This window comes from Castanea sativa, chromosome 6, assembly GCF_040712315.1.
Source record: "Castanea sativa cultivar Marrone di Chiusa Pesio chromosome 6, ASM4071231v1".
Taxonomy (NCBI): domain Eukaryota; kingdom Viridiplantae; phylum Streptophyta; class Magnoliopsida; order Fagales; family Fagaceae; genus Castanea; species Castanea sativa.
This window is the reverse complement of record NC_134018.1, coordinates 46230351-46243184: the sequence shown is the minus strand read 5'-3', so window position 1 is coordinate 46243184 and position 12834 is coordinate 46230351.

Genomic DNA, 12834 nt, shown 5'->3' with positions numbered 1-12834 from the left:
GCTTGGATGAGATCAGCTTCGTCCAGTAAACTCGTCCTTGGTAGGATTTGGAGGAATGAAAGTGCAACCCGTGGGTACCATCACATTACCTGTGGTGGTCGGAGCATATCTACAACAGATAACCAAAGAAGTAAACTTACTTGTTGTTAACTACTCATCGTCATACAATGCCATCATTGGAAGACTGACTTTAAATAGTTGGAAGGCGGTAACATTTACCTACCATTTGTCTGTCAAGTTCTCGGCTGAGTATGGAGTTGGTTAAGTGCAAAGAGATCAACTAGCCGCCAAAGAGTGCTACCTAGCCATGTTGGCTATGGACGAGTACATACAGACAATGAGCATAGATAAGGGAAGGATTACCGCGAAGTCCACGGAAGTACTGAAAGACATTCCTTTGGACTAGAACAACCCCGAAAAGTTTACTAGGGTTGGGGCGAGCATGGAAAAGAAGACGAGGCAAGACCTGGTCCAGTTTTAAAGAAGAGCTTTGATGTGTTCACATGGAGTCATGAGGACATGCCAGGTATTGACCCAAGTGTCATTACCTATCGTCTAAACATGTATCCTTCGTCCAAGCCTGTGTATCAAAAGAAAAGAATTTTTGCCCTTGAGCGAGACAACGCCATTAAAGAGGAAGTCCAAAAGTTAACTGCGGCAAACTTTATCCGGGAAGTCTATTACCCGGACTGGTTGGCTAATGTGGTCATGGTCAGGAAGGCTAATGGCAAATGGAGAATGTGGGTGAACTTCACTGATCTGAACAAAGCCTGCCCCAAGGATAATTATCCGTTGCCACGCATTGGTTAGCTGGTGGACTCGACTGTGGGTCATAAATTGCTAAGTTTCATGGATGCTTTTCCAGGATACAATCAAATCAGGATGGAGAGGTGGATGGAGAGAAGACATCTTTCATTACTAGCCAGGGTTTGTTTTGCTACAAGATGATGCCCTTCGGTTTAAAGAACGCGGGAGCAATTTACCAAGGGTTGGTTATCCATATGTTTCGTCCACAGATTAGATGGAATGTAGAAGTTTATGTAGATGGCATGCTAGTAAAGAGTTTGGACAAGAAAAAGCACATGCACGACCTTCAAGAAACCTTTGATACTCTTAGGCGGTATAACATGAAGTCAAATCCGAGCAAGTGTGCTTTTGGAGTTTCGTCAAGTAAGTTTCTTGGGCTCATGGTTTCGCATAGAGGAATTGAGGCAAATCCTAATAAAATCCTAATAAAATCCAAGCGATACTGAATATGAAGCCACCAAGAAATATCAAAGAAGTTCAATCTCTCACCGGACAAGTTACCGCCCTTAACAAGTTCATCTCAAAAGCTACTGACAAGTGTTTACCATTCTTTAAAGTTCTCAAGAAGACATTTAAATAGACGGACGAGTGTCAAGACCTACCTCACCACAGTACCCCTGCTGAGCCCGTCCATACCAGGTGAAGAATTATATTTATATTTAGCGATGTCCCCACATGCAGTGAGCTCGACATTGATTAGAGAAGAAGGGAGGATACAGAAGCCAGTTTACTATACGAGCTGGGCGCTAAGAGGAGCGGAATGACGATATCCAATGATGAAAAAGCTAGTCTTTGCTTTGGTTACGGCTTCTACGAAGTTGAGGCGTTATTTTCAGGCTCATGTCATCAACGTCCTGACAAACCATCTCCTAAAGAAAGCCATAAGCAAGTTGGAAGGTGCAGGATGACTAATCTAATGGGCCGTGGAGCTTAGTGAATTTAATGTCAGGTACCAACCAAGAAGTGCGATAAAAGCACAAGCATTGGCAGATTTCATTGTAGAGTTCACTCCCAGTCAGGACGAGCTAGATAGAGAGGAAGGGGCTCAAAAGTGGATCATCAATGTAGATGGCTCGTCCACTTTATATGCAGGGGGATTGGAGTCATACTCAAATCCCCCGAGGGAGATAAGTTGGAATATGCAGCCCGTCTACAATACCAAACCACCAACAACAAAGCTGAATATGAAGCTCTCCTTAAAGGATTGGAATTGGCTAAGTCCTTAGGAGCAAAGTCAGAAATCGTCCAAGGAGACTCTCAGTTAGTTATCAATTAATTGAATGGAATGTGCGAAGCTAAGGAAGATCGAATGAAGAAGTATCTCAACAAAGTAAAGCGGCTCATTTAAAAGTTTAAAGAGACCAGTTTTATTCAACTCCCAAGGGAGGAAAACATGGAAGCAGATGCTTTGTAAAAAGCAACTTCAGCAGGCGGAGTTATGGACGAGTATGACAAAGTCCAATATATGTCAAGCATAGATCTTCCAAAGATACAGCAAATAGGAGGGGAAGAAAATTGGATGACCCCAATAATAGTCTATCTCAAGGATGGAAGGCTTTCAGAAGACAAGGACAAGGCTAGGAAATTAAGGATCAGGGCTGCCAAGTATGTCCTCATAGATGAAGTGTTGTACAAACGAGGCTTCTCTCAGCCTTACTTAAGTTGCTTAGCTCCAGACGAGTCAAACTACATACTGAGGGAAGTTCATGAAGGAGCATGTGGGAATCACTCGAGAGTGAGATCACTAGTTCATAAAGTCGTCCGTGCAAGCTACTACTAGCCAACTATTCAAGTAGATACTAAGGCTTATGTCAAAGCGTGTAACCAGTGTCAACGATTCAGCAACGTCCCCAGATAATCGTTAGAGTATCTAACCCTAATGATGGCCCCATGACCGTTTGTGCAATGGGGACTAGATATCTTAGGTCCCTTCCCACTAGGAACCAAGCAGATGAAATTTTTTGTAGTAAGAATCGATTACTTTACTAAGTGGGTGGAAACTGAACCCTTAGCAAAAATTTCTCAGCAGAATGTCAAAAACTTTGTTTAGAAGAGCATTGTATGAAGGTTCAGGGTACCTAAGGTACTAGTACTAGTGTCTGAAAACGGACGACAGTTTGACAACACACCTTTCAGGGACTTTTGCGAGCAACTTGGAATCAAGAATCATTATTCCTCACCTTCCCACCCACAGGCGAACGGACAAGCAAAAATTGCAGACCGGTCCTTATTGAGGATCATTAAGATCCGGCTTGTGGGGGTAAAGAGAGTATGGTTAGACGAGCTACCAGGTGTTCTATGGGCTTATAGGACAACTGTGAGAACCCTCACAGGAGAAACTCCTTTCAAGTTAGCCTATGGAAGTGAAGCAGTGATACCTGCAAAAGTGCACATGGCAAATCACAAGGTGATGAAGTATCAAGATGTGGATAATGAAAAGCAACTTCGTCTCATCCTTGATCTGATAGACGAGGTAAGGATGGACGTAGAGCAAGGTAAAAAAATCTTATGGCTAGGCAATATGATGCGATGGTGAAACCCGAGCAATTCAACACTGGGGACCTCATCCTTAAAAGGGTCTCTTTGGCAACCAAGAACCCGGCTCATGGAAAACTAAGACCTAATTGGAAAGGACCCTATAGGGTCATTAATTGCAAAAAGCAAGGATCCTACTACCTGAAAGCCTTAGATGGACAGAAGCTAAAGCACCCTTAGAACGTCGAGCATCTGAGAAGATACTATCAATGAAGGGTCATCCTGGACAAGCGGCACCATGGACAAGTTGAAGTGTTTCCCTCGTCTTTATCCATGTTTTTTACTCTGTGTTTATAACTACTAGCTTTTTAAACCGCACTATGTGCGGGAACCTTTTATTTACATTTATTAGAAAAGAATTTTTTTTAATAATATTTAAATACACTTTTACCACATACTAAACACCTAACACAGATCTCCATTTACAAATCTAATTACAAACACCATAGGCAGATATTAAAAACTAATTTAACCCAAATCTAATACATATACTCAAAAAAAAAAAATATTTTAAACCCAATAAAACCAAATCTAACTCAAATGTCTAAATCTAAAACAATCCAACCAAGTGCATTTAAAGATGCTGATTCAGCATCAGCTAACTTTTTTTTTTCTTTTGAATTCCAATGTGCCTCTACATTGCTTTTTGTGTGGTTATGTGCTCAATGCTCATTTCATATCTCAGATGTTCTTTTTGTTCCTGCTCCCTTCCAATTGGTCAAATATCGTTTCCCTTTTTTATTTTCTGCCTATCATGTCCCTTTTGTGAGGAATAAATATAGACCTTTGTACATTCCGTTTAATGCCAACAGTTATATACTGCACAAAGTAAATGTATCTTAGAAGCTTAATAAGAAATTATAATATAAAAAAAAATCATAAATTCATATAAACCATAAAGTTTGATCATAATCTATGTTTTGTTTAAGCCACTTGAGGACATAAATTTTCTCAACCTCATTAATTTTAGACACATATTCTCCATACTCTATCCATTCAGTAGATGGTTAATTCAATTTCACAACTCCTACTAAACCATACTAACTAACAAAGAAAAAAAAATTCCTATTGAAGTCTAAACTTATATGCACTTTTTTAATGCATAACATATATACCAACCAAAATTACTACACAAAACATATTGTTTATAAACCAAATTATTAGCTGTATGTTAATGGACAAAGAAAATGCTAATTTTGAGATTTTGTTGAAAAATTATATATGAGCACTTTTAGTTTCTATTCAAATGCAAGTTCAGTTACAAAAATGATTTCTTAATTCTTTACTATAAGTGGCTAAAGTAATATTATACCAAAATTAAGCAAAGATATTGAAGAAAGAATCTTGTGCTCAATCTGCTAACATCTATCTAATCTTTCTTTAAAACAAAAAAGAGGGTTGAGAAGGCAAAGCATGGAACTAAGCAACAGATTGGAGAGAGTATACATCTCAACCTTCCCACTGTGGTTAGGAAACTACTACCATGTCCAAATTTCTAGTGTGTTAAGGCTTATAAATGTTTATATGGAATTTATATATGTATTACGAAGGTTAAGACTTAGTTTACTATTAAAATATTTCATATTTTCAATCAAATTTTACGAGTAGAGTTTCTTCTCTATAACAGATCTAATTCAATATTAAAAGGCGAAAATATTTTTTTTACAACAGAGAACGTGTGTAAAGAAATTACATATAACATAAGCAAATTAAAGATGACATGGGAAATTGTACATATTTAAGATCTATATGTAGCATCTGCCATAAAACAATTAATTTATTCTATTGGCATCCTATATAATCCCTTAAGAGATCAAGATGACATATGAGAGATCTCCAGTTACCCTTAACAGAACAAAAAAAATCATGAGAAAGCAAACAAACAATAGTAACAATTACATAGCTTTGAAAACAAAATTTGTAGATTTTACAATGAATTATTTGCATGTAAGCCTCCTTAACAATCACCTATTCTAGAAAAACGAACCTCGATTACCCAAATACTCAAAACAACATCAAATCTAACACAAATATGCAAAACCAAACCATTTCTAAACCAAATACCTTAGTATAAACCCAAATCATCAAACTTGAATTAAAGCCAATCCGGCCAAAATATTCAGGCCAAAAGGGATTTTAAAAAGGGACCTTTTAGAAACAACAGACCCAAAAGAATAAATTTTAAAATAAAACTTTGGTGTGGTTTTGATTATTAAAGATTTGCCTTTTGAGTGATGGAGCAAATCTTCATCTAACTCTGAATGAGAAGGAAAATTCAAAATCAAAGCGGCCCAAATATGCAAAATCGGTTCTAGATACCAAAACCAATTTATGCCAAGCTAGCTAACCTAAACAAAACTTCTAACCAAAATCCCTTAATCAAAACTAAATCTAATCCATCTATTTAAACTAATTAAACAAAACCATTCCTAACCCAAAAACCTAAATCATAACCAATCAACCAAAATACCCAAATCTAAATCATAAATAATGCCCAAATGATTCTAAATGAAATTTCATTGAATATGACCCAAACCCATTCTTTGAATTTATCATCCTATTCTTTCATTCTTCAGCAGAATTAAAAAATTAAAGAATTGAAAAGCCTTCCCTCCACAGAGATTCACATTACTACTTATATAAATTAAGGGGAAATTCCTAATTTACTTTTTCATTCCCACTTGATTTGTATTGCTTATAACTTTGTCTAGAATAATCTCCTGCTCTATTTCAATATTCGAAGTGCCCGTAAGAGACTAAGACTCACTTAAGTTCTTTAAATCCGCTCCTTTGTTTTAACCCAGCCACCATAGATAGATAAATACGAAAAAATTAACACAAATAACTAAACTAAAATCACTTTTACTCGAATGCCTTAATCAAAACCAAATATAACCTAAAGATCTAAACTAAAACCAATCCAAACAAATATAAAAAAAACTTGATCATATTTAATGCACAAACTAAAAAGCTAAGAGAAAAACATAACTTAAAGACCTAGATTGAAACTACCCAAACAAATATCAAATTATGATCTTATTTAATGGTCAAACTTAAAAGCGAAGAGAAAAAATTACTGGTAGTGGTTCTGGCATGATAGTGGCAAGAGGCTTGACATTAGTGTGGAGACAGCCAAATACTGACTCTATTCTCTGTTTATTTGTTCAATAATCAAGCAGTAACAAATGAAATAGAAATTCATTTAAAAATAAATGCAACATAAGATAAATGAAGCAATTCTAACCTTTCAAATTAATTCAGCAACTCATGTTGAAGTATAATAAATGGTCTTATTAGTGAGAGAGCCCTTTGTAGCATTAAATAGTTGGGAATGAGACATTACATAAACTGAAAAAAGACTATGTAATTTGTTTCTTCAATAGCAAACTACTAAGTCCATTTTTATATGCATATAATTTAGTAATTCGTAACAGTACTATAACATTTTAGTAAAGTTGATGCTCTTCTTCTTCATTTAATATTCGTAACAGAAATAACCATGACAGGGCATGAAATTTTATTTTTTTAAAAGCCCTATAAAAAAAAAAATTTCTTCGCTAACTAAATCACATTAAAAGTTTTTTTTTAACGATCTTCATCAATATCTATTAATGATTTTTTTTCACTTTTCATTACTATATTTTGAATCAAATTGTAAAGTAATAGTATATTCTACTGCAATAATGTTATTACATGATTTTCTTCTGCAATTGAATATTAAACATATAAATCTGTGAAGGCATTTATCTGAAACCATTCAAGTAAATAATATTATAACCACTTAATAAATTTCACCTAGATTAACTACTATTTACTAAAGTGTCAAAAGGCCAAAAAGGCTTTACCCAGATTTTTTATTGTGAGAAATACTATTTTTAAAAGATGATGTTTTCTGTTATTATTCTGTTTGAAAATTAGTTTGAGGAGATAATTTTTCAAAAATAGAATCACAATGAGAGTTTAAACATCCTAGAAAATAATTTCGAATTTACACCACAAATATTCACTCTGCAGATTGAAATCATTTCAAAAACATCAAACAAAATATGTCCTAGAACTAATTTTAAAAAGATAAAAACTTAATAGAACACTGTTAACAATTAGTCATATGCAATAGAAAATTTTAAGAACTTAACACAATTAATTTTTCCTATAATTTTAACCCAACATGAGATCAAAACATGCATAAAAGGAAATAACAATAACTAAGCTGCAACTGAAACTGAAACTGAAACTGATTAACTCCTAATCTATCACATTCACTCTCTATAATACGTTGAGCACATGCCTAATTAGCCAGGTCATCTATAACACAATGTGACCTGCCAATAACTACCACAACATCTTAATTGCATGTAAGCGAGCTTCTAAATTTGTGACCAAGAATTAAAAGCACAACTCTATACCATTCTCTTCTATAACTGCTGCTACCTTGTTCTTGCTTTTCCCATATTTTATAACAATGATAAGTGATAACATCTTATATCTGGTCACCAGGTTACCACTCATAAAATGTAAAATTTACAGCAGGTGGCCAAGCACTTTGCTGAGCTGCTTTATGATATTAAAACATTTCAAATATTTGGAAAGGAGTTAACCACTCAACACAATAACTTAGGCTCAAGTAATAACACAAGCAATCACAGCTATTCTAAATTTTCCACACTATTTAAATGGGGGCAATCTTGATTGGATAACACTTAATTATGAGCAAAGACAGAGAAAAAAGAAAACTACTCCTCAAAGTTCTTCAAACAAAAACATGCATTGATATGTCCAAATATACATGAAATTCAACAATTATTAGATCATGAGTATTATTACATACCACCTTTACCTGAGAGACTTGCATAATTGCAAACATGCACGCCTAAGCGATCGAGATGCCCCTATAAGAAGAGAAGATTAACAATTAGTCACAACTGAAGTAAACTTACAAACAAAGGGATAGTTGTTCCCTAAAACCAATTAAGAGCCCTTTCACGCAATTATGGAAAGGGAAAAGCTAGCCCAAGATACAAATTTGATATATAATAAATGGCAGAAGGATAAGGGAAATGAAAAATAAAAATGTTTTTATGCTAAAAGTAGAAAAACAATTTTATAATAGCCCTAAATCCTAATCACAACTTTTTAACTCCAAAAACTCCCAAAAGATCAAAGTAAATTTCACAAAACTCCAGGACATATATCACCTGCAAAATTAATCTTATAAACTATATAGCAAATGAGACTAGTGCTGAAATAGGGTGCTACTGCTTCTATTTCTAACATTTTAATTCCTTGTTTTCTCCAATAGAGAACAGGGTTACTATAAGTCTATAAATGAATCTAGTAAGTAGTGTAATGAAGGACCATACTTTAGAGATAGATGATGGCCATGAGTCTCTCTTAAAATGGATGGGCAGATTATAATAACTTTGTCATGAATCATGATACCCATTGAGAAAGTATCAAACAGTGGCCAAAAACACTCTTTCATAGACCTTTTCTTTTAAAGGGATAGGTAATAGGTCATACATACAAAACCAATGGATTTGTGGCAAACTATGATGAAATAAAGCTTCAACACCCTAGGATTTATAAAATACTAAGTTCAAAAAGTAAATTCCCATAGCCATGAACTATATATTATTCTAAAGATCTGTAATGGCAAATTGTCCTTAATTAATGGCGCTAATCTTGGCTTTGCATGCTAACCCACCATTCAACTAACCCATAAAAATAACTACAATACAAAACTCACAACACAAATTCAATACCAAGGCTTAAAAAGATAAAATTGTTTTTTTTTTAAGACCCAAATGTAATTAGAGCAACAGATGATTTTTGAATGTTCCTTAAATCCTAAATTAGACCTTTTTTTGTGCAGTTATGCCAACAATCCAAGTCTTACAGCAATTGAGTTAATGAACAAACATCATGCACCAGAAGTCACTTTAGACAACCTTAAAGACTATTATAAATCTGGGTATGATGCTGTGAGAAAGTACACACCAAGTGCTTATGTGATCCTCTCAAACCAGTTGGGGAATGCTGATCCAAAGGAGCAATGGCCCCCCTAGTTTTGTAAACCAATCTTATGCAGTAGTGGCAGCCATTGCTGTTGTTTGGTATAAATCTTTCCTATTTGGACAAAACCTAAGACCAAGACCACTTTTAAATTAGACCCAAATTCACTGAACTCACAATTCATTCTCAATGATAAATTTCAAATTTGCAGATAATATCCCAAACTCTAATCTCAATGCACAAACCCACCATGAAATAAACATTGAAAAATCAAACCTTCTTCTCAATATCCCTTAAACTTTCAAATACATAATCTCAAAGACCATTGTGATTCAATTTATCTCCTTTAATACCAAAACGTTAAGACCAAGTCCAAGTTCAATACCAAGACCACCACCAATAGTCTACTAAATCAGTAAAAATATCTAACATATGACCTCATATTCACAGATCCACCTCTAAATCAAACCCAAACCTACAATTCAAAAGAAACCAATACCAAACTCTAATCTCAAAGCACAAACCCACCACAAAATGAATTATAAAATTCAAACCCAAAGATCAGTTTTCCCTAAAAGTTCAAATACACAATCTCAAAGTCTGTTGTGGTTCCATCTTGGTTAAAATTAGAACCTATAAATCCTAAATGGAAACAAAAAAAAATTAGAACTTAAAATTCCTTGAGAATTTCGAATTTGTATTTAGAAGAGAAACTATACCCTAAAATCAAGTTTCTAAGTGATAGCCACAAGAACCCAGATAAGAATTCACAAAACTAAATCCAAAAAAAAAAAACTAACAAAAGTTGCATTAACAATACCCAAAAACAATACTAGCAAAAACCTAACAAACGTAGCACTAAAAATACCTAACAACAGTATTAGCAAAAGAAAATGAATAGAAAATATTAGCAAAAGAAACTTAATAAAAAATATTACTGACACAAAAATAATAATTCAGTCTAGGAATCAACAAAAAGAAGCAAAGCCAGCAAACATTAATAAAAAAAATATTTAGAAAGAGAAAGAGGGTGGAATAGATTGGATACAAATGATTTTAAGAGCATCTCACCTACGAGAATTGAGAGAGGCAGAAAGCCCAGGAGAGTAAAAGAAGAAGGTTTTATCAAGTGGGCAAGATAGAAATAAAAAAAACAAAGAGAAAATGGTTTTCTGAGAATCGAGACAAGTTTCTACGTAGTAAGGTAAGAAGGACAGTTTGCAGCACCTACACGGCCACACCGTTTCAATCTCTTCTACCAAAAAAAATCCTGAACAAAATCAAATCAAACATAATTAGCAAAAACAAAATCAACTCTAACCTAAAGACCTCAATTCAAACAAAATCTAACCCTAATTCAGTTTTTATCACCAGATTTCTTCAAAATCTCTCTCTACCGTTCTCGTACTTTTGGCCTCTAAACCTTGATTATCCAAAGCCAATTATAAATACCCTAATATTAAGCCAAAATCAAACACAAAATTAATTGAATCCAAATACTCCCAAAAGTTTTTAGCATACTGAGAAACTAAATTGAATCAAAAAATCAAATCAAAACCTAATGTAACCCAAATACCTAAATACAAATCAATCCAACCAAATTTCTCAAAACGAATTCATATTTCATACCCAGATCTAAGAAAGAATGAAAAAAAAAAAAAACTTACTAGTGGTAGTTCTCTCTCTATGTCCGTATCTCAAATCTTGCGTGCACCTTTAGGTTACCAGTGCTGGTTTCGGTAGTCTAATTTCGGCAAGGGTCGAACGGTGGTGGGAAAATAATGGTGATAGCCGGCCGGCCGTACGAACTCTGCCTCCTTCTCATATCCGTATCGCAAGCTTTTTTTTTCTTTTTCTTTTTCTCCTTCTTTGTCTCTATATCGCAAGCCTAATTGTATTTTAACCGGTTAATTTTTTTTATTTATAGAGAGGCTTTTAAACGGTGTTGTGGTATTGCCAACTAACATAATTTATCGTTTTTTAACTTATACATGTCAGAAATTTAGATGGGCACTTTTCCTAACACGGCAGCACCTCCTTAAAGGCTTCTGCTTTTATATATAGTATTAGACTACAGAGTGTGTTAACTATTTTAATTCCCTAAAAGTGCACTAGGCTTTAACTGTTGGAAATAAAGGAGAAATAATACCTGAATTTTTCTTGGAAATTACACAATTTGATTTTACCAAAAAGAGGTGGCAAAGATGAGGTGTGGACCAAGTCACTGTCTTGAGACAAATCGTGTCGTCTACGGTATATCCGATGTAGTTAGACAAATAGTTTCTACACGTTGTCCCCAGGATACAACAGTCCAGCCACCTTTGCTGATTATCCTTGCGAGCCTACACTGCTTGTAGGATATAAGCTCTCTATAGTACTTTCTTTTCCCAAATTTTTTTTTGTAAAAGATAAAATGTTTTTTTGTGAGTAGTAAGAAGCAAAAGATGGTAAGGTTATGTTTGGTAACATTTTTTGTTTTCTATTTTCAAAAACTTGTTTTTGAGAATATAAAGAAAAAACAATTTTCTTGTATTTTTGAAATGAAAAACATGTTTGGTTAGTTGAAATTAAAAAAATATATAGTTTTTTGAAAAATAAAATAATAAAATATGTTGTTACTAGAAGTTGAACTTTAATGCTAACTCATTAAATGATACAGATTCATTAAATTAAATGCGTATTTTCATTAACTTTAAAAAATTAAAAACTGAAAACAGTCTTTTGCATGTTTTCAGTTTCCTTCACAAATTGAGTTTTAAGAACAGCTTTTGTTTTCTAGCTATTTTAGGTTTGTCAAACAAGTTTTTTAGTTCCAAAAATAGAAAATTGTTTTTGAAAACAGAAAATAAAATGAAAAAACAGTTACCAAACATACCCTAAGTGTTTAAGAAAAAAAATTGTTTTTGAAAAGTTTGCAGCTTAGTAATTCAAAAATGAAAAGTGTATCTGAAACTTTTATTTCTTTCTATATATATATATATATATAGCCAAACATATTGCTTATCCTTAGCCAAAAAATAAAGCCATTTGCTATCTTTAAAACTTTAAATGGTCATAAAAATATTGAAATCAATGTCTGATTCAATAGCTTTCTTTATATACATATATATATATATATATATATATATATATATATATATATATATATATATATATAAACCGGTCAAAACTTTTTTTTTCTCCAAAGTTTGTACGTTGAGGTAAGTTAATAGACAAAACAAGTTTGTCTTTTAGTGTCAAGATGCCACAAAAACAAAATAACAGCCCCTACGTGGCTGTCCTTTAAATACCAAGTAATAATTTTCTTTGAAATTTTGACTATACACAATAATAACAACCAAGAATGGAAAGTACTATATAATGCTATAACCCATCAACGGTAATTATATAAATATATATTTGTACAATATCTGATACTTTCTATCTATAATGTCACTATTAAATATATTAAAAGAAACGTTTTAAAGCAAAAGTTTATAA